We start from the raw sequence: 26,553 nt of genomic DNA, 5'->3' as shown, positions 1-26,553 counted from the left end.
AAACATCTTGCACTGTCATCTTGAAATGCTATTAACAGTAAAATACCAACCTAGGCAGAAGGAAACATGAAATTAGAAAATAACCATTTCGCAACCACCACAGTACCAATTGTTTAGACAAGAGTCATCAACAGTTACTAAATTGGGAGGATTATAAGAAACAGGATTATCCTCAACAGCTCCCCTTTAGATACTTATTAATTACAAGTGCAAAAACAGCATCTCTGCAGTATAGAAACCTGACATATACTACCATAATCAGATGATCACAAGTAACTTTACCAGTAATGGAATAAATACATATCATGTGCCTCCTGATGAATGATTAACCAAAAGTACAACATCTCTTTTCTGGTGTTTCTGCCAAAAACATATAACTTGAATTATGAGGATAAATCAGACAAACTTAAATTTATTCTATAAATAAAGAGCCTGCCTGCACTCTTCAAAAATGTCAAGGACATGATAGAAAAAGAAAGACTAAAGAACTGTTCCAAATTAAAAAAGACTAATGAGGAATGACAACCAAATGCAATGTGTGATCCTGGCTTGGACCCTGGACCAGAAATTTGTTTCTTTTGCTCTAAAGAATATTTGTGGGACTACTGGAATTTGAAAAAACAGAATGTAACTTAGATAATAGTGCTGTTTTAATGTCAATTTCCTGAATTTGATTATAGTATTATGGTTACGTGTGATAATTTTGTGACTCTTAGGAACTATACACTGACGTGTTCAGGGGTAAAAGGGCAACACGTCTGTGACTTACTGTCAAATGATTCAGATACTATAATGGATGTGTGGACAGAGAAGGAAGGAGAATGAAAATATAAATGTCTACGTATCAGAAACAAATGGTTCGGGACAAAGCTACTCAGCACCAGGGCACTGAGGAGGCACAAACATGGGGACATACACAGTCTGGGGACATTTCTATGCCTATCCTCCCTGACCTTGCTGCTCAAAGTATGCTCCATGAGCAAGCAATACTGACACTAGCTGGACAACTGTTTGGCATGCAGAACTTCTGGCCCTACCCAAGACCTACTGTTTGAAAATCTGCATTTTAATAAGACCATCGGGTGATTGGTATATTGTGAACTTCTGAGAACCACTGCTCTGTGTCACACTCATGATAGGTATGGTTTGGCTGGAGTCATAGAAGTAAGGTAGCAAAAGCTGGAGTCTTGCTATGCTTAGACATGTCATGCTTGGAATATGTTTGGAATGCCAGGTTTTATTATTATTGTTATCCAAGTGTATAATATATTAAAAATCAAAAGACCTAAAAATCATTTACAGTCAGAATTTGTATGCTTTCCTTACCTTGAACTAGAATTTTCAACTGAAATCTACAAGTAATAGCTTCTAAAATCAGTGTAGAAGGCTATGATCAGTATTATTTTAAGTGAAATAGTATGGAAGGGAAAAGGAGATATGAAAATTCACTACACGTAGTGAGGTAAGTGCTGTGGTCACTCTGAAGTGGTGAAATGGCCCCCAAGTTTGGTTCAAATGTGGTGATTGATGATGCCACACATGCGACAGGAAAGTATGAAAAAATTTATTACCCACATAATAGGCTTTCTGGGGAGAGCAGAGCAGCTCCCAAGCAGGTTGAAAAATGAGAAAGTCACAAAAGGAGAGCGGCTTGGGGTTTTCATGATTGTTAAGGAGTGGAGATGTGGTAAAAATTCCCATGAGCAGACTGGGCCTTGAGCAGTTTGAAATCCCACAATTCTCTTGGCTCAAAAGCAAGGAATTTTCCTGTTAGTTGGCCCAGATGTGGGCTAAGAGATAAAGGGAGAATGATGGGGCATGAATGTTGTCAGCAGATAAATGCCAAACGCTGAGTCTTTATCACAATAGCATCACATCATGTGCGCATGCAGACGGACCAGATTCTGAAAAACATATTATTTTGGTTTGTGGTCCAAAAGTTTGAAAGTTTGAAAGCCAGAAACCTCAGAGTTATTGAACAGGTTACATTAAATTATAGCTCAACTTAAAGAACCTAGATTCATAGATTTTTTCCCCCCGAGCTCATCACCAGATTAAGTGCAGAAATGAATTTGAATGGTCTCACTCAAGCTCTTACTGTCTCCCTTTTCTTTTATTCCAGGGAGTTTAAGGAATGGGAAATTTAAAGTCCATTTATTAACACTCTCCCTGCTTTCCAAGCCATTTGGTTCATCTGGACTGTATTACTTAAGTTATTTTATTTAGTTTAACCTTGACAGTTAGACCCTGTGCTCCACTCCCAACATAGATTTTGACTGCAGAACAAACTGATGGTATAAATACTTGACTCTCTCAGTCATTATATTAATCTTTCTCATAGCATCTTACCTGATACTTCATTCTCATCCATTGTTTTGAACACTTTGGGATAGATTTTTGGAACTTTCAGAAACGACAAAAACAGAAATTCAAAATAACCTCCTTTGTCTATCCAGCAGAGGTTCTTACTATTATTCAGTTTACTGAGATAGTGGTAAAATTTATGTAATACACTTTATTATCAAGCAGAATGCAATCAATACAAAACTATTTTATTTTGATCAGCCTAGAAATATATGCAGAACTTGTTTTACTTCATGACTCTTACTGCTGACTCCTCCTCCCAACGCTGACCCTGATTATAGCATCACATGTTGTTCCTACGCATTAGAGTGTACTGGCTTTTATCTAATTATCTAATTCTTTCCTTATCCCCATAGTTACTTATGAATTATGGTAACAAGACTAGGATTTCTAAGAGATATCCCAACTTTCTGACATAATAAGAAGTACTTAAATTAATTACTTTTTGTTCTTGAGCTAAGGGTACTTTTGAAATGTATATGACTTAGCCTTTGTTTACTATTTTATCAGTGCAATGAGTTGATGCCAACCACACAAATGTATACACATACACACACACACACACACACACAGAGCCAGTCTCTTTGACAGACAGATGGAAAATGTTGATTAAAATGATGTCACTTTTCAATGTTAGTTAGACTGTGATCTCACTGTATAATAAGCTTCCATTTTCAAAAAGTCTGCAATGTAAGGTGTTTTTGGACACTGCATTTTGGATTAGAATATAAATGAATATACAGTCCACTGCCTTAAAAAGCACAACTGCACAATTACCACTCTTGAAGAGAACCGCATCAATCACCAGGAAATCTGACACGTGAGTGCCTCGTGATACTGTTCATCCAGAAGCAGTGTCTCAGGCCTGGGAGTTGGGAGCAGTGTGAGGAGAGAGGGAGAGCAAAGACACACTTCTGTTTTGCTTGTTTCCCCCTGGTACTTCTAAAGATTTGTATTAACAAATTGAGTATTTTTCTTTCCCTGTTTTTCTTTCTAAGCTTGTTTCTCCTTCGTGCTGCCACTTCTGCTTTTTAAAATTATTTTTCTATTACTTTTGTCTTCTTGCTTCTTTTTTTCTATTTTTACCTATTTTCTTAAATGCTATAAAATTAAAAGATATAGATGGGCTTGTGGAACAATACTGATTATATAAGAGGAAACAAGGGTGGGCCTTTTTTGTCAACCTAAAAATCTGCTCAATGTAGAGTTCTGTTACCTTGGTTTTTAAAAACGCCTAAGGTTTGTCTGAACATCTGTTTGGAAAAGAGTCAGAGGAAGTGCTTAGTCTGGCTCACAGAAGAGCAATAGAGATACATTAACTAGCTTTCGTGGTCTAAATGCCATATGGTCTTCAACTTACTAGAGTACAATCACCTTTGAAAAACCTCCTTACTGACAAAAAGGAAGTGGTGTTATCTATTACTGTTGCATTATCCTAGATAGAACCTCTATCACATGGCATTCAAGTGTACCACATGCCCCAAATTCCAGAAGAAACACGTTTCATTAGAAAACTTGGCTCATTTTCAAAGTCCTCATTTTTATTAACCTTGACTGCAATCTCACCACACATTTGGATTTGTTTTTGTATAACTGAGCTAAAACTTTGATTTCCAGAATGTTTGAGAAATACAAGCTGTCTATGGATAGTATAGACTAATTAAACAATAATGTGTGAAACTAATTAGTTTAATTAGTCAACAGTTGCCATTTAAGGTAATTTGCTATTTAAAATTGTAAGTTTCAAAGGTTGAGGACAAAACAATAAATGAAAAATTATATTTAACTGGTAATTTAGTCAGAAAGCAAGTTAGACACTACAAAAAAGTAAAAATATATTAATGTATTATCTGCACATTAGACATACTTTTTCTTAAATCATCAATTAAAATGTTGAGTAAGAGTGAGTAATAAGTATTCCATGGGTGACTTCCTTCTATACTGACACAATTATGATTGATATCTTTTATAACAATAGTCAACAAAATATGTCATACCACTGTCTTTCAGCACATATTAAGCCTAATCTGAAAATTGAGGGTACCAAAGAAACTGCTAAATGCCTTACTAATCTCAAGATTAACATAATTGCTTTTATTGACAGTGATCTCTATTTAGATCCATATGTGCTGACGACACATCTGTTTTTATTAATAATAGCCCACTTTGGATCCTCATTCTCATCATATTATTACTGAAATATTAGTCAAAATATGCTTGCTAATTCATTCTAGCAATTCCAAAAAAAAAAAAAAACCTCTTACCATTTAGCTCTGGTTTCAGAAGGCTCACTTTAAAAAAAATCATGGTATTTACTAACCTTAATTCTTTTGACTATATTTCCATTCACTGTCATCTTTCAGGGATCATCCAACTCAGCACCGAGATTGCTTCAGCATGTCTCTTTATTATAGAAGAGTAAATTGAAAGAGATCAGATATCAGCGTGGGGTCTCCCCAAGATGGAAATTTTCAAAATAAAGAATCAAAACTGGGTTTTGCAAACCAAAGGTCTTCATTCATATTATTGAGATGAAGAAGGGTGGATTTACAAAGAGGATTTCTTTGGAGACAGCCATTGAAACTTGTACAGTAAGGGTAGAAATTGTTCAAGCCTGGTGAGGAGACTTTTCAAGAAAACTGCTGAGAAAGTTTAATAATGTGACCTACAGTACTGAATGGTGGGTTGCTGTCCGGCTTTTCACCTGAAAAATACAAGAGTTATAGATGATCTAGCCAGCAGCTGACAGATGAGTTGAACAAGAGGTGTCCGCACTTCCAGAGTTCATTGGAGCAAAAAATAGGTGAATGGTTCCCAGAATGGATGGTGGGCTACAAGAGGGTGAGGGCTGGCCTGGTAATATTTTATTCTGAAGGGTCTCTTTAGAGTAGAGTGGATCAGCAAAAAAACAAGATGAGAAGAGTGAAAGTGAGAGGAAAATGCTTCACGGGCAGCGCAGTAGATATTCCCAGTGGGACCTCTGAAAAATCCCTAAAAAAGGAGCCCTGTAAGAATAGGCTTTCAACACCAGCAATGCCCGGAGCCTGCAAAGCCATCTAGCTACGGCACTAGTCATGTAAGAATTCTCCTGTTCCCCCTTACTCTCCTCTCTAAACGCAAACCTGAGAGAGATCAGAATCCTCTTTTTGCAAAAGGACAAGTGAATAAGAAAAGAAAAATGAACCACAGTGCCACCCTACCCTATCTGCTGGCCTCTTCCCCACAGAATGTCATAACTAGGGAGGGAAAGATTTAATTTTATAATATAAGAGGTTTATCATTATACAGGGTCTTGCAATTATAATTTCTGAATTGAGACATAATTTCCTGACTTAAAGCAACACTATGATTTTTATTGCCTATGAGTAGCCAGAAAAGTTAGGGGACTGACAGTTTTCATGCACACGCAAGGAAAAATTTGGGCCACTGGATTCAGTTTTTAAACTGTTCATTACAGAAAATTTCAAATATATAGAAGCATAGAGTTCATCGTAAAATGAGTTTGCATGCATCTGTCACCAAGGAGAACAGTCATCAGTTCATGCCCAGCTTGTTCCTTCTACACTGCCACATTTGGATTTATTGAAGCAAATCTCAATCAACTGAATTAATTTTAAAGAGACAAAGGGGGTCAAAGTTACTTGAAGATTATACTTCAACAGTCTTATAAGTCTAACAGTTGTGGAGCAAAAGATATATGAGTGTTTCTGTGCCATGTCAGGGACAGAGCTGCCTGGATTTTAAATCATGCTTAAAGACAGCTGGATTTATCAGATCCAAGAAAGTGGAATTGATTTAAAGTGACCTGAGACTATTGTCTCCTAACCTATTTGGGGCTTCTGGGCAGCAATTCATTCTCTCTCTTAGAATTTATTGTGAAACATTTCATAATACATGGGAATGTTTTAATAACTTTGTAAGACACAGATAATAAAATAATTCACATAATTAAATTAGCAATGGTAGAGAAACACTCTGTGTACTTCTCTCTCACCCTGGTCCATTTCTCCTCCTCTCTGTGATGATCATGATCCCCACTTTTGTATGCATCACACAGTTGCTTTTTTTACAAAATCTTGGCTGTTATTTATTTATGGGTAGCCTTTGGGTTATTGACAATTTTCTATCTCTTGAGGTGGATAAAACAAATAGGTGTTAGTTTTATAAATATTATTTTGCACCATACCTACATATTCATTTTTATGTAAGCATGTTATCTAATGTTTTAAATATAAAAAAAGAAAAATACTGGGGGAAATATATACATACATATGTCTATGTACACACACACACACACACACACACACACACACACATATATTTCTCCACAGAAGCCTATCGATGTACTGCACTAATAATCCATTAGTTAAATGGAGAAAATCCACATGTTCCTATCAATAAATTCAGAAAAATCTATTGATAATATTCAATCTTCTTTCATGATAAATGTTTTAAAATATTTTAATGTATTTTTTAAAAGTACGTTGTTGACCTGGTACCCTGTCATCTCCTAATTTCTTTATGTACTTTCTACTAACAAGAGTGTTCTTCCACATAAGTGCAATGTAAACCATCCCTCTTTCTTTCTCTCCTCCATACACACACACACACACAATTATTTCTACATTTATCTGTATCTACATATTGAAAATCACAAGTTCATATCAATACCACATCGTTTATTCCGCTTTTCTCCCTTTCCAAATGTGGTAATCCCTTCTCCTTCAGTGAGAAACCAGCTTTCACTATTTCTCACAGCTACACATTCTGTTGTGCCCCATCTACATTCCCTACATGGATGCCTTGCTCACCCTGCTTCAGGCTCCAGCGCACTGTGCTGGGTTCCCTTTTCATGCCACTTTGACTCAGACACTTCACACACGGCCACCCTGACCCGATGCACGGATGCTCTCCTCACCCTGCTCCAGCTCTATACCCTACTATCCTCTGTAGGGGACACTCTCCTTACCCTGCCCAGGCTCTGACATCCAACGCAGATGCCCTCCCTACCCTACTTAGTCACCATTATCCCACTCAGAGCATCTGCAATTCTGCCCCAGAGGACATGTTTTAAATACAGAAAGTAGATTTGTGAAGGGTAGTGAAAATTGGCTTTTCAATGAAGAAAAAGGGATTAAAAAATTTGGAAAGGGAGAGAAGTAAAATAAACTATGTGGTATTGGATTAGAATTGAATGTATTGGAATAAATTGTGGTTTTCAATATATAGATATTAAAAATATCTAACTTTCTCTGTCCTATCTAATGATTTTGAGTCCAAATTGTCCAGGAATGGAAAAGAAGAGGAAGAAGAAGAATCAAAATTTTATATATATATACAATTGAAGTATAGTCAGTTTACAATGTTGTGTTAATTTCTGGTGTGCAGCATAGAAATCCAGTTATATCCGGAGGAAACTCTAATTCACACTTATAATTTTTAATGACTGCATTCTTTTTTGTGTTTGTGCCATGATTTTTAAAGTCATTCTTCTGGCCTTGGATGTCTGAAGAGTCTTGAATTTTTCTCTGTTGTACTGTAATATGTTTTGGATCCTAAGCTTATTAAAGAAGATTGCTAAAAGTGAAATTACTAGATGGTAACATGTAAAATTCTTAAACCTTTATAATATGACAAGAAAAAAGCCCTCTCTCATTGTTATAATCTCTGTTTCCTTAATTACCAATACAATTGCACATTTTTCTCTTGTTTAGCTCCCATTTTTTTCTGTGAATTGTTTTTCCATGTTAACTGACACTATTTCTTATAGTGCTTTCCTGATGATTTTTAAAAAGCTGTTTAAACTTGTCATACTTATTGCAAATATGATTACCACTTTTCCTTTTAGCTTTTATAATATATTTTTAATGTACCATAATTTAATACAGTTTTAATATTATTGAATAATTTTTGTCATATTTAGAAAATTCTATCTCAATGGTAATTTAACTGTTTATCTAAAACTTTCTTCTAGGGCTTTTATGGTTTCATCTTTCATATTTAGCTCTTTAATACATCCATCAAAGATTTATTTATTTTGTGGTTTCTGGGGAAGATTTTAATAATTTCTTTTCTAAATAGAGCTCAATTTCCCCAATATTATTAGTTGAACTTATTTGCTTTATTTAAATATTAAGTAATTATATATATTAATATTCATTTGGAGGCAGTTTCTTTCATTCTGTTCACTTCTCAGGTCTACACCAGTACCACAGTGTTTTAATTATTGTATGTTTAAATAGCCAATAGACCAAGTAAATTCCTTTTATGCCTCACTTTAAAGGGTTCTGGACCAAATTCTGATATGGTGGATGGGCGGCAGGGACAGCACCAACAGGGTGCCCAAGAATTTAGCTCAGTTCAACTCAGTTCTGACACTATCTACCTGAAGATAGCATCAGATTCCACAGGTTAAGGATTCAGTCCTACAGGACTTTCCTTCACCCCTCCCTTCAGATACCAGTCATAGGCTCAGGTTGTTACCTGTGCTGCTGACTCTCTGCTATAAGTCAGAGGTTCCCAAGACTCTCCTTTCTTGGGTTCAATTAATTTGCTAGAATGGCTCCCAGAACTCAAGAGAAACATTTCACTTACTATATACCAGTTTATTATAAAAGTATGTAACTCAGGAACAGCCAGATTGAAGAGATGCACAGGACAAGCTGTGAGGAAAGAGTGAGGAGCTTCCATGCCCTCTCCAGGAGCACCACTCTCCCCAAACTCTATGCACTTACAGAGGTTCTCCAAATCCCATCCTTTTGGGTTTTTATGTAGGCTTCATTACATAGTCATGATTGATTAATCATTGGCCACTGGCAGTTGATTTAACCTTCAGCCCCTTTTCCTCACTGGAGATCAAGGGGTAGAATTGAAAGTTCCAACCCACTAATCACATGGTTGGTTCTCCTGGCAACAACCCCCACCCTTTGGTGGGTCTAAAAGTCACTTAATTAACATAACAAGAGATATTTGTCACTCTCATCACTTAGAAAATTGCGATGGTTTTAGGAGCTGTGAGCTGGGAACTCTGGATGAAGATGAAATACATATTTTGGCCACTTGAATGTATATATTTCTTATAACTCACAGTACTGTACTTATTGTATTCAATAAGCCTGAACTATGATATTCTGAGTGTTCTTCCAAATGGTTTTAGAATCATCTTTCTTGTTTTTCCCAAAGAGGCTTTAAAACATGCTTAACCTATTATATGTTATCACTCATTCAAGCCTATGATGTGTCTTGCCTTTTATTCAGTCTTTTTGTTTCTTGGTAAAGTTTTCATCTTTTCCTGTCACTCCTATTCCTAGTTATTATATATACTTTGTTGTCATTTTGAATAGATTCACATTTTTCTTATAATTTCTGCTGTCTGTTATATAGGGAAGTCATTGATTTTTGTGCATTTATCTCATGCCAAGCTATTTTACTGTAGCCTTTTGTGCTACAAATATTATATAATAGTTTTCTTGATATTTTAGGAACAAAATGATATTGTCTGAAAATCCCCCATGTGTCTTTTCCCAAATAAACTACTATATTCAAATAAATTTATCAGCAAATTATGATAGATAAACTTTCCTAACCACATTCTCCTCTGGGATGACAAATTTACATTAGTGACACTTTACTGGAAAATGTGCTCTCTGTCTGGGTTTCGGAAAATTACAACTACTACAAAACCCATGTCCATAAGAAGGGATGTAAATGGTTATTTAAATATGTACTTTTACTAATACAAATAATACTGTAAAACAAAGACTGTTTCTCATCATTTGGTTCTACAAGGATTAAGTCATGAGTCACTGCAGTTGCTGACTTACAGTACACCCTGAAAGGAATTCAGGAGGAAAAACAGCATGAGGCACTCTGTGCTTTTGAAAACAGGTCCCTTGGATAGTTAGATATATCTCAGGAAGAATTTTAATGAACCCGGATTCTTGAATCTTCCCATACACAGAAAAAGCATTAAAACCATTAACTGAGATAGCTGTTCCTCGTGACTAGCAGTAACCTTTTGCAGACATTTATGCTTGACTGCATGTGTTCCCTAGCCAAAATCATACTGTATCTATATTGTAATGTATATATACTGACTCCTCCCCCTACCTCTCGGGAGCAGTTCTGAGTTACTTCACTGAGAGGCTGTTCCCCGGGCTATAGTCCTCAGTAAGACCTGAACAAAACTCAACTCACAGCTCTTATGTTGTGCATTTTTCTTTCAGTTGACAATACTCAGCCACAGTATTAACTTGAAGATCTATCAGTATAGGCTGAACGTCCATTTACCATTCAGTGAGGTTCACTAAGGATATGACCTTCTCTCCTCTCTGTTCTGTTCTTATTCTACTGACTTTATTCCAGGTTTGCCTCACTACTCTGTGCCAGGACAAAAATAGTAAGTAGTGAAGCATTACCCAAGAATGACTTGATTTTTTTGTAACTTGAAGGAAATACATCTTAAAATAATTTTTTTCTTTGTAAATAATGTGTTATCATGAGAGTGATTTTGTTTTGCTCTTGTCTAAATATGCCAATTTCATAACCTTGTAGGTCTCTGAATTCCATGAGAACTATTAACTTATCCTTGAAAATTTAGTCTACGGATATCTGAGTGTTTATGCCACCTTACAACAGGAAATCCTAATGGGTCCATTGGCATTTTCTTGAAGATAAATGTCTTTATTTATATACTTTGATTTTATCTACTCAGTAAATTTTTAGTTAGTCTATATTTAGCTTCTTCAAATATGTAGAGAAACTCACTAATTATCTTGAAACATTAGGCTGTGTAGAAAAACTGATGAAAATTTCTGTGCACAGTATCAGTTTTCAACATGTTTCCAAGGGTGTGGGAAGGGCTTGGGGTGTGATTTACCTGTTTAACAGCTACCTGGAATGAGCTGATATGCAGCACTCACTCTGCAGATACTCTTCTCTTCACCTTCAGCAAGATGTTAAATGCTTTTAAGTAGCTATTCTATACTGTTTTATTGGTGTTAACAGAACTATTACGGCTGTTACTAGCCATCTTTATAGCCCTTTGCTGCTTCACTTCCACAGCATGCAAGCTTAGCTACCAAAAATGTCATTGATCATAGTTTTAAGCATCATCCTTAGATGATGAAATTGGTGATATCATTGAATGGCAGATTCAAAACTATGATAAAAAGTCTCTCAAGCAGATGGCAAATATACCACTGTTTACATTTTTAAAATGAATGCTACAGATGGTAAGAAATTATTCCACCATGTTTAAAAGGAAAATTCCACAGCACTTCTACAAAGGCACTTTTCTTTTTACTCCAAGGAAATATATTCAGTAATTTAGCAACCAACCATCCCTTCTGCCTTCCAAATTGTATATTGGAAGCATATGGGAAAGATGTCTAAAGAGCCTGTATTCTCTTTTTCTTTATGTGTCTCTAAATTTATTGAATAATAAAAGTAAATATGAATGAGAAAGGTGTATGGAAGTGTTCATTCTTCAGGATAAAAATTATAATTCTTAAAGGCATTTTTAGGTAATTTACTCATTCTATTACAACCCATTTCATGATTAAAAATTTTTGGCTATAAAGAAAACATTAAAATGTCATATGTTAACATTTTTAAAATATCATTTCTAATGTATGATAATCTGTATTGTATACTAATTTTATGTTTATTTTATAAAATGATGGTATACTAAAGTATCTTGAGTGACAGGAGCAATTTAATAAATTAAAGATTTGAAAACAAGAATTTAAATTTTCTATTTGATTATAAACATGATTATAGTTATAGTAGTTGATTATCAGAGATTATTGCACTTTATATACACAGCTGTCCATACCTTAAAATATTTCATTCTGTTCTCTCAATAGTGTACATATCTATTCCTTGGATTTGATGAGGAAATCAGCCTTTCCATAATCAAACTTACTCTTGTCAAATTTTCTAAAAAAATAAAAATTTAATTCTAAAGTCAGGATCCCTCTGTAGAACTTCAAAATTATTCACACTTTTTTTTCCTTTTGAAGAGTTACTATAACTGTCTTCTTTTCAAAATAATTAAACTTCTAAAAAATGTAAATTTGACCTATTTGAAAATATACATTATCAGATTTTTCCCTTCAGATAGCTCACTGTGAGCATAAGGTTGACAGTAGAGGTGATCTCTGGTTCCATCACATATGAAAAATAATCTGTTATATCTATGTGTTAAGAGTTGAGGTAAATGTTTCTTGCCTTCTGGCTGTTGTTTGTTCCCATTATTTCCTCCCCATTTAGAATTTTAATAAATATAAAAAGCATTGTTAAAATTACAGTCTGTAATCTTTTTTTACCAAGATAATATAGAAATTGAAATGAATGAGAGGTGGACTTAGAAACTGATATTTATAGGTCAAAATTTTAACACTTTACAGTACAACTTCTATTTTGTGACAAGATGGTGCCCAGTGGCCTTCCAGAGGCAACATAGATGTCACCTCAGTGTACCAAAACCAAGGCCATGTAAGACATCACTGTTAGAATTGTTTTAAAATCTTGATCTCTGTTTTCTAAACAGTGGTCCTCAAATGTTCTGTTGTATGAGAATCACTTAGAAGGCTTTTTAAAACAAAGATTGCTGGGTCCCGGACTCAGAGTTTGGGATCCAACAAGTCAGAGGTGGGGCTAGAAAATGTGCATTTCTAACAAGTTCCCAGTTGATTTTGATGTTGCTGGTCCAGAGACCACACTTTGAGAACTAAGACAGAGGGGAAAAACACTGAACTGAGATCATGTTTTAAACTTAATTCTGCTTTATCTGTGTGCTCCTGGAAATGGCATCACTGTTTTTTCTTTTTCAAATGAGAGTGCTGGCCTAGGTGATTGCTCATTTCCTTATGTTTAACCCCCAAATCTATGACTATAAATCAAGAACCACAAAATAGCATACAATCCCTTTTAATTAGGGTGATTCAAAGGTCTTACAGAAGACAGAGCTCTGAAAACACTTTTTAAATTACATAGGAGCTCTGCCCTTCACCCTTGCCTCCTCTGCAAAGGTGACTAAACTTGAGCTCAAATGTCTCTGCTTGAGTTATACAGACAAGCAAACAAGTGAACAAACAGAACTAAACTATTCTTTAATGGGTATGTGATTCTAAATTCAGTTTCTTCATTATCACATTATAAACTTATTGCTAAGGCCCCCACGACAATGTTGTTGGAGATTTCTTTGCCTCGGGCTGCTCTTTGAGTTCAATGCCGTAAACCTAGTTCTTTACCACTCTATATTGATTTAAAACTTGAGGGTATTTAGAGCCTCTTGCCAAGCCACCTATGGTGTAAGTCGTTCAATAATTACTATTTTCTGTTAATTATAACAGTGGCTCTTTGTATCCCTGTATTTCAGAGCCTTTAAATCTTCTGAATTACAGAATTGGAGAGAATGGCCAAGGCTTGGAAACACACAAATATTCTCTCCATGATTGATCTGACTAGGTTCTACTTAGGTTAGACTAATTTAGGTCCACTTGACCTCTCTTGAGTTATTTTATTCCATTTCAATTACAGCTGAGACACTTTCAGTCACTGATGAAAACAGACTGGAAAGATGATTGACTATTCAGAATCAATAAAGAGCGTGAGAGGTTTTATATTCTGAGGGAGCAATCGAATGTTAGGAAAATGGTTTTCTAATTCATACCCTTGACAGTTCCCGAAGTTTTACCAAAGGGGCTATTAAAGCATTAATAGTTTTAAAGAAGACAGAGATTATATTTTTAAATTTTATTTGCTGTCTATTATAAAATTGATCAGGCTGAAACGTTGTTTGCCCTGCAGGTTCTCCTTTCCATGTCCCCTTTAACAATGATCCTTGAAAAAAAAAAAAAAAGGCACATAGCAATCTCAAAACTCAGGTCAGTGCTTGGTTTGATGTGAAAAAATCTCCAGAATGGCAAATAAGGGAGTATTTCCACAATTGCTTCAAATGAGTCATCCACAATCATCTCATAAATTTTTTAAAATGAATTTTACTTTAAAAATAGTATTTATTAAAATTCATAATATATTATACTGTTTTAAATAAATTAGGTACAAATAATAACTATAATGAAAAGTCAGTCTAAAAATACATACAGCCTTATGGCTATAGGAAATTAAATTTTAAAAATAAATATCTGTAGAGAAGTATGATAAGATGTTCAACAGAAGAACTTCAAGTTTAAAATTATATTATATTAGGATAAATTAGTGTTGCAAAATTAGAGTGGGAATAAAGTTAAGGAGACAAAATTAATGGTATAAAATTCCTTACTATTAAATAATAACTTTTTGTGGATTTTTAAATGAATCATGATGATATCAATTTATTATGGTATTTATGTCCCATTGGTGTCAATACTTAAATAATATCATAATTTCAACAACCTGTACTTAAGATGAAGCATTTAGATGTCACTTTAAAATTTTTGAGGAGTAGAATGGTTTTTAGTTATTCACTTTGGAGTAACAATATTATGTGCACACCTGTGTTCCATTATTGAATAAAGTACAAAATTGACAACTCTTATAATAATAGTAATGATTAAAATAATGATAATAAAGTAGTTTAAAAAACATGTCTGAAATATATTGAATTGAAATGTTCACATAATAATGAAAGTAGGCATTATTATCTGTTATTTACACATGAGAAAACCAGCCACTGGGATAACATAGGTAAGTCACTTGCTCAAAGTGAAAATAATGTGAAAGCCAAGACAAAAATCTGATCCAATGATTCCTATGTTTGTTCTTTCCACCTACTTCTACCTAAGCATAAAAAGTGATTGGCCATGACAGTGATGTACAAGTTTCTTTCTAGTTCATCTATACAGCTGCATTTCATACATCTACATTTTGTTCATCTACAGATGTGCATCTATGTCATACTGGGTCTGAAGAACTTTGTAGAAGATCTCTATGTTTGGGTCTCATCAAAATTGTACCGGTTTATGATTCTTTAACAATTACTATATTGTAATATCATATGTTTCCTTCCTAGAACACTAATACCTTTCCATCTTGAACAGTTCTTCTTCTGTAATTACTTTAGGTCACTCTTCCATCTTTTGTTAAAATACTATTAGTGAAGCACCAGTGGATTCAATGTCATCAAATCCAATGAAGTTAAATTATCACTTGTGACTGACTATTCTTAGTAGCAAATTATCTCTGAATTCATCAGGGAGATTAACACTTATAATCACCTTTATAAAAAAAAAAGAACTCTAAATTAGTTCAACTGAGAAAGTGATAAAATATTTTTTATTTGACTAAAATATTGCAGTTGGCTGTAATAGTAGAAAATGAGTAACAGTAGAAAATGAGTGTCTGGGCTGCCAAGAATATTTGTTACATTGCAACTGTCCTGCTCTCCCATTTCCCTCTACTAAAAGGTGTTAGACTCATTCTTCATCTTAATAACTTGGCAGTCGCAAAGCTTAAATCAACATTTGGAACCAAAAACTTTGTCAATCATTCTGACTTGAAAAGAAAATCTTGAGTGTTGCAAGTGTCAGCCATCAGCCAACATTTTGCCCCCAAATATCTATTAAAAGGGTATTATCAACTATTCACCTAACATTTTGGGGGGAAAGAAATATAACCTACTCTGTTACATTATATGAACTCACTGATATAATGTAATCTAACACATTAGTTGCAATACCTCAAATCTATGTCCCTTCTGAGTACCTAAAATGTCTTCAAGTCACAAGACGGTTATAGTTCAGCCCTTAAGGGGGGAAACAGTTCTTCAATTCACTTCCATCTATTTCCAATATTTACATATATGGCACATGATGCCATATAATCAGAAAATGTCTCAAGAAAATTTATTCTATCTTGCCATATCAGAAAGGTAGGCTTTTTTTCAAATTTGCCATGTATCCATTTGTCAAAGAATAGTATTTTTAAAACATCTTTTAATTTCCCCAATACTAAATAATTTTATCTGTGATAAGCAACCTTCACTCAAACCTGAAGAACAGCATCATAACGAGGCTCAAATGTAAATGATACATTATCTACATTTAATATCACAGATGATTAGTGATGGAAGCTTAGGATTTTGAAGGCTGCATTTTTCATTTCGTTCCTCTTTTAAATACAAAACATTGTACTGGCTGTAGATGCCAAAGAATTTTTTTTAAGTTATACATTTGTTATTAAGCCAGTTACATGTTATCCCTAAAGGGTTTGGACAATAATAATGATAGCACATATTTATTCAGAAAAAAAAAAAAGAGTAAGAACTAAAGAAAAGAACACATAGATAAAAGCTTGCCCTTTCTTAGTGAACCTGGTGACATACATGGATTACATAACTGAGTGGGGAGAAAAGTATTCTCCAGAATAAGTTTTTCTGGAGTAGGGTTTTTCTCTACTTATTAATCAGAGTAATACTCATGACATTTCTAAGCCTTAGAGGAGCAGGACTGCATAAGAGACCCAGTCACACCTTTACACAGTCATGCAGTCAGAGGGTGCCAAAATGGAGGCATTTTTAGAAGTTCAGAATAGAGTAAAATTCACTTTCTAAATATTGTATAACTCTATCTGAAAATCTAAATAGTCCTTTCCAAGTTATCAGAATGAAAGCATTTCTTCAACAAATTTTACCTGATAAAATGTGTTTTTAAGAAGATGTTCATGTTTTTATACAAATACAGTTCATCTAAAGCTCATTGCATTGCCAGTAAAGTCAATTACTCTTTTCTTGGTCACACGTTATTTGGCAGGAAGTCTATTGTTGCTGCAACATTTAGGTTTTACAAGCAGGCCTATTTTATAGGAAGCTATGGTAGTATTTTTTAAAGAGAAGCTATATAACGCATTTTAGAGTCTCTGAGGTGAAGATTTATCGTATTCAATGGTGCCAAGAATAGATAGCATGGGCTGGCAATATACAAACATGTCCATGGTCATGATACTGACGTACAAAATGTCTCCTATTTCAGCCCCTGACGTCTCAATGGGGATTGGCAGTTCAATCTCACACTAACTCATCCACACATAACGGACAATTCTAAAATATGAATCTACATGTGCAAATACAAACTCTAAATATATTTACTAATATAGATTTTTTCCATAAAAAGAGCCCAATATTTTGTTTAAATATGTAAATATAACATCCTCATAATAATTTTAGTTCTCAGAATTTTATTAAACCAGCTGGTTACCATGTGTAAGATATTTACTTAAATAGTATTTTATGATCATCTTAGAATGTATGTTATCTAAATTCAATTTTACGAATTTTTATTGAAAAGCTTTGAGCTTTAATGAGTAACTCCCTTATATTGTCAGAAGTAATTTGGTCAAAGGGCAAAACATGGTAACTTTCCTGACAGAAATATTAATGTTTGCAATGAATGTGCGTTTGAGAATCACAAAGAGTAATTTTATGTATTTTGATAACTTGCTTGCCTCACTGTATAGTAGAACAACTTTAGTAGTAATCTGACGTATCATGCCAGAGAAGAGTGACTGCTTCTTACTGCCTTTGCTTAGAGAAAGTAATATAATTGTGTACAATTTTAATAAAGTTTTATTTTTATTTTATTTTTTTAAATTTAAATTTAAAAAAAATCTCTGCGAAGGTAATTAGATTTTATGTACGTATTTATTTATATGGAGGTACTGGGGATTGAACTCAGGACCTCATGCATACTAAGCATATGCTCTACCACTGAGCTATGCCCTCCCCTCACAATAAAGTTTTTAGTTTAAGAAAAAAGTATGTCATTTTCACCTCACTATATTCAACTATAATATGTGCAGGAAGATACTAAGTTATGTATTGAGCGTAACTGATATTATAAATTACTTGTCATAGTAAATGATCCCATCAATCAAAGAAAATGTAGTGAAAGTATGGAAGGAAAAATACCCTATAAGAGTCTTTAACAAACAGACTCAATAGCATAGGATCCTACGAAGGCTGGAATATATATATATGCCAGGATTCTGCCTAATCGAGGTACGCTACTTTATAGAAGGGAAACATAATGAATGAATGGATACAGAAACAAACTACCAAACAGATAAGTTTACAACTTGATGAAATTACAACATTTTGAACTTCTGGTTACTTTTACAGCTTTGATGTCTACTATAATCACCCTTGGACACAGTGATTCCTACTAAGCATAGATTCAAATCATCCTCACCAAAAATGGTATTACTTTACATAACTAATGCCTGTTGTCCAATTTCATATGAAAGTTTTTCTCAAATCAGTAAATTTTGGCATTAACAACATGCTGACACATTAGCTGCTGAGTTATGCATTTTGAAGTTCATTTTAATGCAACTTGTATTGATTAACCTATCATAATAATATTTAGGTTTCAAAATTGTGAACTATATTGAATGAAAAACAATGTAAGGTGAAGTGATACATTAGGTTTCACTATTTCCAAGGAACAAAAACAGATGACTATGTTATTAACCCTAGAAATCTGTCATTTTGAGTGTCTAATTTTCCTCTCCAATCTACTGATGTTTAGTCTTCTATTAAATATACAGCACAGATGAAACATACACATTATAGTTACCTTCATTGGCAGTATTTTTCTTATGTCAGAAAAGGAGCATACATAACTGAGTATCACATCACATCATATTTGGTTACTTAGAATAATGTTATATTCAGGGCATATGGCTGCCTAACAATAGTCAGATTTATTTAATGTTATATGACAAATCTTTCAAATCTTTACCAATTTTGGACACTGTTAGGAAAGTGTAGCATCGTTTCTAGACGAACCATGTGAAAGGAAATGACACATTTTGGAAGACAATTTTTTTTTTCACAAAAATGCCTATAAACCACATTAGGAAAGAAGAAAATGGTTACCATTCTAAATTTAAAAATTACATATATCAATAGATAGACAGATACCTGATTATTTTTCTACTAACAAAAATGAAGGTGATAGCTGAAAGGGAATGAAGACTTTTAAGTTTTTTTTTTAATTTCAGAGCAATGTAATGAACAATATTTTATAGAATACTAAGTAATAAAAATAGGAAATTCTAATGAGAAAATGTAGGAACAGAGGCACTTGACAAAATATTTTGAGGCAATTAAGGAAGACAATTAGCATAGGAAAAAAGTGCAAAATTACTTTTATGTGATCATATTAAAAACTAAAAAGACAAAAATGAGAAAAAGAGGCAAATTATTTGAAATTGAGAATCAATTTAGAGCAAAACAAGAGCCAATTAAGGAACGTAAGAGTCAGGAGAAGGCCCTTGATAATGAAACTGAAGTACAGTGGTAGTGAAAAGTGAAAGAGGAGGCAGATTTCAAACAGAACCAAGTAAATCTAATAGAACTTCAAGAGTGAATATATTTGTATATGGATATAATTTGTAACAGAAATTCAATGGATAGATTTACTCAGCATATTAAGCTCAAGAAAAGAAAGTATAAATTTATTCATAGATAGATATGAATAACTGATCCATTCTGAAGCCAGTCTTGGAACACATGAAAGTCCTCATCAACGTAAAAAGAGAAGTTTCAACATAGATGTGATTGGAGTTTCAGAAAAACTTAATTTCATATATTGGATTTCACATGCTGTTGGTGAATGTGCATATTGGTAACCACAATGGAAACAATTTGAGATTTCACTATATGTTTACACATGTGTATCACTTGTTTTCAGCAATCCAACTTCTAGGTATGAAATGATCATAGAGGAATTTTTTCAAATGCATCAAGGTACTTACAGGAACATACTTATTCAAAAAGCAGTAGCAAAAACATCCCAAATCTTCATCAGTATTATACATAATAAATGATGATGAACACAAGCAATAGAATGTTATGTAGTATTGGAACTGACTACAGCTACATCAGATAGAAAGAACGAATTTCAAAAATACATTGACCAAAAAGGAAAGCCTCAGAAAAAGACACACAGTATTATTCCATTTACAGAAATTAGGTATAAGCAACATTAAATACTATATTGTTTATATCTATATATTTATGTAGCAAATCTATAGAAAGCAAGGAAATTATCATAAAATTTAGGAAAGACGTTTCTTTAGGAAGGAAGGAGATGTGATAGGGTGGAGGGAGAATATAGCGGCTTGAATTTGGATGATGTGGTATCAAAGGAACATGAAAGTTCTGTTCCTTGATCAGCAGGGTAACAGCAGTGTTCACATTAGCAATTTTCTTTAAACAATACATACAGTCTTCATACACTTTTTCTGTATATTTCATTATTAAAAAGTTTGAAAATAAGAAATAGCTGTGCAATCAATGTAACATTTCTGAAAATGGATTATTTATATTTGCTTGGTAACAAAACTTATGCAACTATACAAAATATAGACCCATAACTTAAAGAAATAAAGTGTGATCCTTAAATAAGGTGTTAGTATGGACAACTTGTGTCCCCTCAAAATTCATGTGTTGAAGCTCCCGCCCCTGGTGTGACAGTATCTGGAGATAGGGTGTTTAAGAAAGTAATTAAGGATAAATGAGGGTAAAGGTTTGGCCCTAATCTGATAGGACTGATGTCCTCATAAGAATAGGAAGAGCACCAGAGAGAGCTCTTTCTTTTCATATGTGCACAGAGGAAAGGTTATGTGAGAACACCTGAAACGTGGAAATCTACAAGCCAGGAAGAGCAGTCTCACCAATCAACTCTGCTAGCGCCATGACCTTGAACTTTCTCAGAACTGTGAGAAAGTAAGTTTCTTTTGTTTAAGCCACCCAGTCTGTGGTATTTTTTGTTGTGGCAGCCCAAGAAAACTATTAAAATATCATATATAAAATCTTTGAGGAGTAAAACTTATTTTCCTAATCATATCATTATTAATGCAATTGCTAATACTTGAAGGATTATTATTAATGGTTCTTAATTTGCCACTTGTTTTCAGGAGCAAAACACCAATCACATAGTGGGCAATATCTCTGCTGCTATTAATGCTGAGTAAACTAGCTATACTATCTAATTGCTTCATTAAATTATCTCTTAATACTTTTAAGAAAGAATAAATCAGAGCTAGCACATAGAAAAAGGAAAGAACCAAACACTTAAGGTGTGTTAAATTAGTCAAGCCAAATAAAGAATTAATGAATGTCTTCTGTCACTTTTAATCTCATTGCCAGTCATTTATATTTTTCAAATTCCATCCAGCACACTTTCTCTCTTATTTTTGCTCCCTAAAATTTCTTTTAAATCATACTTCTTCATAAAGCTCTATCTAGATCAAATCTGTCACTTAAAAAATTATTCTCTGGGACTTCCTCTTTTGGCCACAAAGATTAACTACAGGAACTGAACTAGCCCTTTCCCATCAACAACCATAAAACTGAACAACTTAAGTGAAAAATAAATCCTGTTTTCCAGCATTGGACAAAGGTAACATAAGACTATGAACCCTCAGAGTAGAGAACAAGTGAAGTAAGCCCTGAACTGTCTAACTTTTTGATGAGAGGGTTTTACCAAAGCACAGACAGGAAGGGGAACTCACGCAGAACACAGTGGTCTTGTTAAGCTGAACAGACAGAGTTCAAGCGAACTAAAGCATCTGGAATGCAGAGCAAACCATTTATCAAGCAGAAGATGCACAGAGAAGTACCCACCAAATCTGCATAGGTATTCCTTTGAATTGCTGCAGAATCCTGATGTGGGTATCTCAAGGCAAGACTTTACGTGGCCATAAAAAGAAAAATGACCAGGGGAAAAACAATGACCAATAATTTATAAGTGGAACATTTCCTATAGCTTGCACAGGATTGAGAGGTGTTAGAGACCTGACAAAACAGAGGAGAGAGACCTAGTTAAACATTTGAGACATTTAGTAGAGAATCTCAAAAGGCCCTTTTCCTTTTCTTTAAGAGGAGGATTAAACTCTTCCTGGAGAAAAGCTACTTTAGGGTAAAGTTGTCATTATCATCATCTCATCATCATCATCATCATCATCATCATCATCATCATCATCATCATCATCTAATCATCATCATTATCATCATCATCATCATCATCAAGATGACACAGAAGTAAAATAATTGAAAAATCAAACTGTAAACCAAAACAATTTAATATCTACAAGGAAAAGCAAGCAAGCAAACAAACGTTCAACATCCTTTAAAGAAAGATAATGAAATCAAGACATAAAACAGTGTTCAGCATCCTGTAAAAAATTATCACACATATAAGGAAGCAGAAATTATGACACATAACTGATTATCACGATGGTCGATACAGATGGTAGTTTTACCAGATGCACTGCATGCAGAGAAAGCAAATCCCTATCCAGAGTAAATGCCTATTCCAGTAAGAACAAAACACTTCCTATGATGGAAGTGGTCCAATGTAATCAATCTGACGCCAGGTAGCTGGTTGATCATCCCAGTAAGGGTGCCATATTGGAGACTCAGTGTTTATCTTTGCTTTGGTAGATGGAACATTTGGTGGTAGCTATAGATTGATGAGCCTTGCTGAGTAGAAGTCCATGTTATTATCTCATAAATATGAAAATTAAAAACTTAAGGATATTATTCTTAACAATAAATATGTAGATGGGTAATTCACAAGTCTATATTGTAAAAAGTTACCAAAGTCAGATGCAATTTCATAAGAAATTGAAAATATATCAAGAACAAGGGGCATATCTTTAACTAATTTCTATCTTACAAGTACCTAAACACTTCTGATAATACGACATTTGTCTATAAAGAAGCATACACATGTAACTTATTCTTCACATTGCTTGTTATATCATGAGACTGGAGTATCAAATTGTTTGTGAACTGTATTTCACACATCCATTGTGTAATTTCACATTTTTGTGTGTGTGGTAACATGCTAATTGAATTAGTGTGACATGAAACAAGGGGACATTTTATTCCTGTTAGTTATCAGTGACCACATTAAATAGAAGATATCACCCACCTGGCACTCTTGTCAGGGGCTAACATTTATTCATTAAGCAATAAAGGATTTGGGTGTTAGAAGGGCATCTTTGCAAGGTCCTGCTTCTAACTAGTGAGCTGGATGTCAGAGACCAGAGTCCTAATTATCTCCCCACAGTATCTGCTCTGGTCAGAGGGTTGTGTCTTCAGCATAATTGGCTCAAGATTTAACTTCTGAGGAAAGTTTACCTGCTGTCTGGTCAATAAACCTCCACTAACAATGTCTGAATTCCCAACCAAACTGAGGTATATTTCTCAAGTTGTACAAAATAGATTTTTCTTTTCTACAAATGACATACTATATGAATTTCTAAATGCCATCAAGCTTTTCTGCAGACACACAGGTGAAAAAGAAGAGCAAAACAAATAAAACAAAGTGAGGTAGCTTTATAAATAATTTGATAATGGTGCCTACTTTGGAAGAATTTTGAAATATGATGATTATCTAGATGCTTCATGATGAAAATAATTTATTTGCAGCATAAACGATGGATGCATACATGATCTTTAAAGATATTATTCATACAGATAAAATTTTAACACTAGATCAAACCATATGAAATTGGCATCTTTTTAGGCAAAAACTAGTTGGATATTAGCAATTTCATATAGTACAACCTAAATTTTGTGTGGTTTTACCTTTTTATCATTGTGTAGTTAGTCGCACTGCTTTAAGTTTATAATACTTTTTTTACTTACAGGATTTTTTTTTTTTTTCTGTAGCAACAGGAATTACATTAAAATGATCATATCTGCTGTTTTAGAGAGTCATGTTATTGAAGCTTAAGTCATTTTTAGTGACTGAATTTTTTCTATTCTTGACTGTGATTATTTTTTGCTGTTCTGTCATGTATTACAGGACTTACAGCATGACAGCATGTTCCAAAAAAGTTCTGGCTGATCAGAACCCGCTGAGGCTCCATCATGGTCTTGCAGATATAAATGGTGGTAAGTGTGAGACAGTGCTGAGACGGGCCAATGGCAATGTGCTACTTTTCAAGGAGTTTTCAGGAAGACTCGTTCGCAGGAGAGTCAAATCCCATGTAGATCCAGCCGTTTCCTCCCTTAGCTCGGATTGCTATGCCTCTTACACTGCTTGAAGAGGAGCTGACACTCAACTTGATATTCAGTTTTGTTTTCCTTTATCCCTTTGAAGCTTAACAGACACCCAGGATGGGAAAAGGAAACAACACAGAACACACAGTTAAGTGACAGACGACACACAAGACAGAGATACAAACAAGCCTGTGCGACTTCAGTTCAGGGAGGGCCCTGCCAACAAAATACACCTAAAACGTTGCATTTGCTTTTACCGATGAGGAGTTTTCAAGGACTGGAGTGAGAGGGTGGATATCACTTTCACAGGTATTTTTAACAAAATACTTTTGTTTTCAACGCAATCTTTTCCCCCACCTAGTATCAGTTTAAAAGATTTACCTTTGCTTGTCCTTGATACTCTCCCATGAAAGGAGAGAGTGAAGAACCATTTTTTAAAAAGTCACTCATTGAAATGTCTGTTAATATCAGTCTTTACCCTTGTGTGACAAGACCTGTCAAAATGACATACAGTGGACATACTGATGTGCCTGTGCTGTAGCCACTCATGATTGGACGCTTATTTTGTCATTTGATCTTTATATCTGATGGGTCCCTGCTGAACCTGAATGAGTGACTAGAAATGACAGAAAGAGCAAGTCAGTACCTTGCATCTCAATGGAAGGTTGCACAGCACCTCGGTCGAGGAGGCTTTGTGCTGGTGTGAATCTTGATGTGGTGACGGCACGAGCCTGCCGTAACATGTGCTTGCCCTTCTTCGACATGCTTTTCAAATTCCTGATTTATCACTCTGACATTTGACAGAGCACTGGGGGAAAAAAAAACCAGAAGCAAAATTCAGTGACAGCTAACAACTTCCTCTTCCTTTAAAGATTTTGTAGCTTTGCCTGAGGAGACCTGAATCTTGACTTTTTGATTGTTAATTAGAAGGTTGTATGAAGACTACAAAATCAAATTAAACATAATCTGGCTTATGTCATCTTACGTTAGCGATGGTGGGGCAGAATCATCAGTTTATTGCAGTTCATGAATAACTGCCTCAAGGTCTGTGGGAGTGATTTGTCTCAAAGAGGATTTCAAATGTATTCTAATTTCAGATTTTTTTATATCATACTACAGAGTAGTAATAAATTTAAATACAAACATGTGCACATAGGTAAAACTCAGGATGTCCTTAACAGCCCTCCTTAACTAAAATTGGTTTAGACAGAATGCCATTTGTACTGAAAGTCAAGGATTGAAACTGTATTCGGTTTTTGGTTTGCTGACATTAAAATACTTGCTTTTTTTGGTATAAGTTAATATGAAGAACTTGACAACCTTTTTTGAAGTTTTCCCAGCTCTTTTACTGAAGAACAGATCATTATGGAGACAGCACTAACGTCTAAATTCACATTTTAAACACAGATGACCAACACTGGCAATGCCATGTGAGAAACCTCAGAAGTATTACTAGATATGATTAAATTATATGCAAAGATAGCTTTAAAAGGTGCTGTGTCACACTCCTAGAGACTGCCACAGCTCTTAAGTATTTCAATGATAATATCATCTCACCTAGTTGGTAGTTTAAGAGTAGATGCATGTAGTTTTCTTTGTCAATGGGTCTCATAAAACAGTAAATGTAATTTTTTTAAAAAAATCTGTCTTTTTTCCTGATTTACTGATTATGTTTCTTTTTAATTTTTTATGTCTTTATTTTACTACATTACTTTTAAAGTATATCAGGCATAAAAATGTTACCCTTTTAACCCCTCACCTGTTAGCACTAGTCGCTTAGTGTGTATAAGGGGGCACTGGAAGTTCTATTCCTTGATATGTATTATTTGTTAGTCTCTCTGACTTATGTTTTCAATCACTCACTTTATAATCTCTCAATATTTTAATTTAACTTATATTGTGATTTTTTCAATATGTTTCCATTTTGTTTTGAACTTTTTTTCAGCTTCTCTAATACAACAGTCATCATTTACTGAGATTTTTTTAAAATACTCTATATCCCAATTTCCTTTCATTCTTCTAATAGTCCTGAGAGGTAGATACCATTATTGTATCTGTTTCATGGATTAGGCACAGGAAGGTTAAGTTACTTGTCCAAGTTCACATAGCAAGTGATAAAATCAGAATTCTGAAGAAAAGCCGTTAGGTTTTAGAACAGCTGCACTGCT

At 34.3% G+C, this 26,553-nt stretch overlaps 1 pseudogene; it reads right to left on the bottom strand.

Annotated features, from left to right (window-relative positions):
• The window catches only part of LOC102504203, a 28,447-nt pseudogene extending 3,298 nt beyond the window's left edge, over positions 1-25,149 (bottom strand).
• Positions 25,150-26,553: the final 1,404 nt, after the last annotated feature.

This window comes from Camelus ferus, chromosome 7, assembly GCF_009834535.1.
Source record: "Camelus ferus isolate YT-003-E chromosome 7, BCGSAC_Cfer_1.0, whole genome shotgun sequence".
In the NCBI taxonomy this organism is placed as follows: Eukaryota; Metazoa; Chordata; class Mammalia; order Artiodactyla; family Camelidae; genus Camelus; species Camelus ferus.
This window is presented reverse-complemented; position numbering and strand designations above follow the sequence as displayed.